Source organism: Hipposideros armiger, unplaced genomic scaffold (assembly GCF_001890085.2).
Source record: "Hipposideros armiger isolate ML-2016 unplaced genomic scaffold, ASM189008v1 scaffold_617, whole genome shotgun sequence".
NCBI classification, from domain to species: Eukaryota; Metazoa; Chordata; class Mammalia; order Chiroptera; family Hipposideridae; genus Hipposideros; species Hipposideros armiger.
In genome coordinates, this window is record NW_017731967.1 from 159,093 (window position 1) to 162,167 (window position 3,075).

Genomic DNA, 3,075 nt, shown 5'->3' on the forward strand with positions numbered 1-3,075 from the left:
CTTTAAAAAAAATCATTAAAATTGATAACACTGTACCAGGATAATAAAAAAAAAGATATTGGCTACACTTTACCAACATCAGAATGAAAGAAGAGTTTTCCCTCCTAATTTCATAGACATTAAAAGAATAATTAAGAATTACAGTGAACAACTCTATACCCACAGATTTGCCAATTAGAGGAAATGGACCAATTCTTTGAAAGATGCAACTACTAAATTTTACACAAGAACAAGTAGATAACATAAGTAGGTCTATATCTATAAATAAATTCAATCAATAATTAATAATATTCCAAAATAATTACCAGATCCAGATGGTTTCACCAGTGAATTCTACCAAACATTTACAGAAAAAATCATACCAATTTTCTACAATCTCTTTCGGAAGATAGAAGCAGAGGGAGCACTTCCTAATTCACTCTATGAGGCCAGCGTTATACCCTAATACCAAAATGAGATAAAGCCATTACAAGAAAGGGAAACTACAGATCAATATCTGTCATGAACATAGATACAAAATTCCTCAACAAAATATTAGCAGCTTGAGTCCCACAATGTATAAAAACAACTATACACAATGACCAAGTAGGATTTATCCCAGGCATGCAAGACTGGCTCAACATTTGAAAATCAAACATGAAACCCATCACATCAACTGGCTAAAGAAAAATAAAATCACGTGATCATATCAATAGATACAGAAAAAGCATCTGACAAAATTCAATACCCATTCATAATTTAAAAACAAGCAAACAAAATCTTAGCAAACTGGGAATAGAGAGGAACTTCCTCAATTTAATAAAGATTATGCACAAAAATCCTACAGTTAACATCATAGTTAATGGTAAGAAACATTGCTGAAAAATTCAAAGAAGTTCTAAATACATGGGGAGCTAGATCATATTTATGGATTGGAAGGACTCTATATTGTGAAGATTTCAATTCTTCCAAACTTGATGCATAGATTCAATGGAATCCCAATCAAAACCTGAGCGAACTATTTTGTAGATATTTGCACACTGATTTGAAAGTTTATATGAAAAGGCAAAAGACCTAGAACAGCCAACAGAATACTTGAAGGATAATAAAAAGAAATGACACCCCCCAACTTCGACTTACTATAAAACTATAGTAATCACGACACTGTTGTATTGGTCAAAAAAATAAACTTGTTACAGAGTAGCAAGACCAGAAATTAGACCCTCACAAATATAGTCAACTGATCTTTGACAAAGCAGCAAAGGCAATTCAATGGGGGAAAGGGTAATTTTTTTCAACAAATCATGCTGGAGCTACTAAACATGCACATGCAAAAAAATAAAAATCTTGACACCTTATACCTTCACAAATTAAATAAAAATGGATCATAGACCTAAATGTAAGATGTAAAACTATAAAACTTTGAAAAGAAAAAAATATACATAAATCTATGTGACGCTGGGTTTGGTGATGTTTTTAGATACAATATCAAAAGTATTTTCCATGGAAGAAAAAAATTGCTAAGTTAGACTTTATTAAAATTAAAGACTTCTGCTCTGCAAAGACTGTTAAGAGAATGGAAAGATAATCCTCACACTGGCAGAAAATATTTGCAAAATACATAGCATAAAAGTACTTCTATCGAAAATATACAAAGGACTCTTAAAATTCAACAAGAAGGAAACAAAAAGCCCAATTAAAAAATGGGCAAAAGATGTGAACAGACACCTCACTAAAGAAGATAAACGGGTAGCAATAAGGATACGAAAAGATGCTCAACATTATTTTTTACGAGGGACTTGAAAATTAAAACCAATGAGATATCATGACGCACCTATGAGAATGTCTAAAATTACATATATTGCAAATACCAAGTGCTGGCAAAAATGCAGGAAAGGGGAACTCGCATATTGCTGGTGGTTAACATGGTGGAGACACTGAAAAACTGGAGGGTTCCTAAAAAGTTTAAACAAGTTTACCATAAGACCTAGCAATGGCACTCCTATTTTGATAACTTTTGTCCATACAAAACTCTGCTTTCAAATGTTTATAGAATATCTATTCACAATCGCCAAAACCTGGAAAGCACCCAAATAACCTTCAATGAATCTGAAGAGAGAAAGTGTGGTGCAGATAATGGGATAGTACCCAACAATAAAAGGAACTATTGATACAGGCAACATGAATGAATCTCAGAGATATGATGGTGAATGAATACAGTCAGTTTCAAAGTGCTGCATAGTGTATCATCCCATGTATATGATATTCTCCAGAGGACAAAACCACAGCCCTGGGGAACATAGTAGCTGCCATATGCCGGCACATAATGGTGTTTGGGGAGGGCGTGGCTATACAAGGGCCGCACAGGGAAGTCCTTTGCGTGATGTAACCTGACTTCGCTGGTGCTTACACGAATCTAAGCAAATGTTTAGAAATCACAGAACTGTACATTTAAGAAGTCTTTACTGTGTATTAATTTAAGACGCCAAATAAATGACTACATTTTATTAAATATATATTATGTCTGAAACCACCCAAACGTCTGAAGCCAGGAGTAAAATAACGATTGTCAAGAAATACAGAAGGATGCTATTAGCTAACTGTAATATAGGTGTTATTTGGAATAGGGGGCGAGGTTACACCAAGAGGAAGCTGTGAGCGTGGACAGAGAGCCGCGGGCAGTCCTTGACATCTGCGAGGGCGATCGCCCAAAGTGGTGGCGTGAACACGTATTAAGAGGGAGCAAGAGGAGCAAAAGGACCAACTCTGGATTCCACGGGATGCGCTGGGCCCCCCGAGCAGGGCTTGAAACCGGAGCCGAGGCAGGACGGGCGGGAGAAAGTTTGGGACGCTCAGGAAGCGTGAGCGCGGGGTGGGGGAGGGAGAGGAGAAGTGAGACAGGCGGACGCAGACCGCGCGAGGCAGGCGGAGCGCAAAGGCCGGCGCCGCACGCAGCGTTTCCCGCTGCCCAGCAGGCAGGTGCCAAGGGGCACCGCGAAGGGCGAGCACGGGACCGCGGTCGCGGGGGCGCCGCGCGCTCTCCCCGGAGCTCGGGTCTGCGGCGCGGGACGTGGCCGCGCGCGCGCGCGCGCGCCA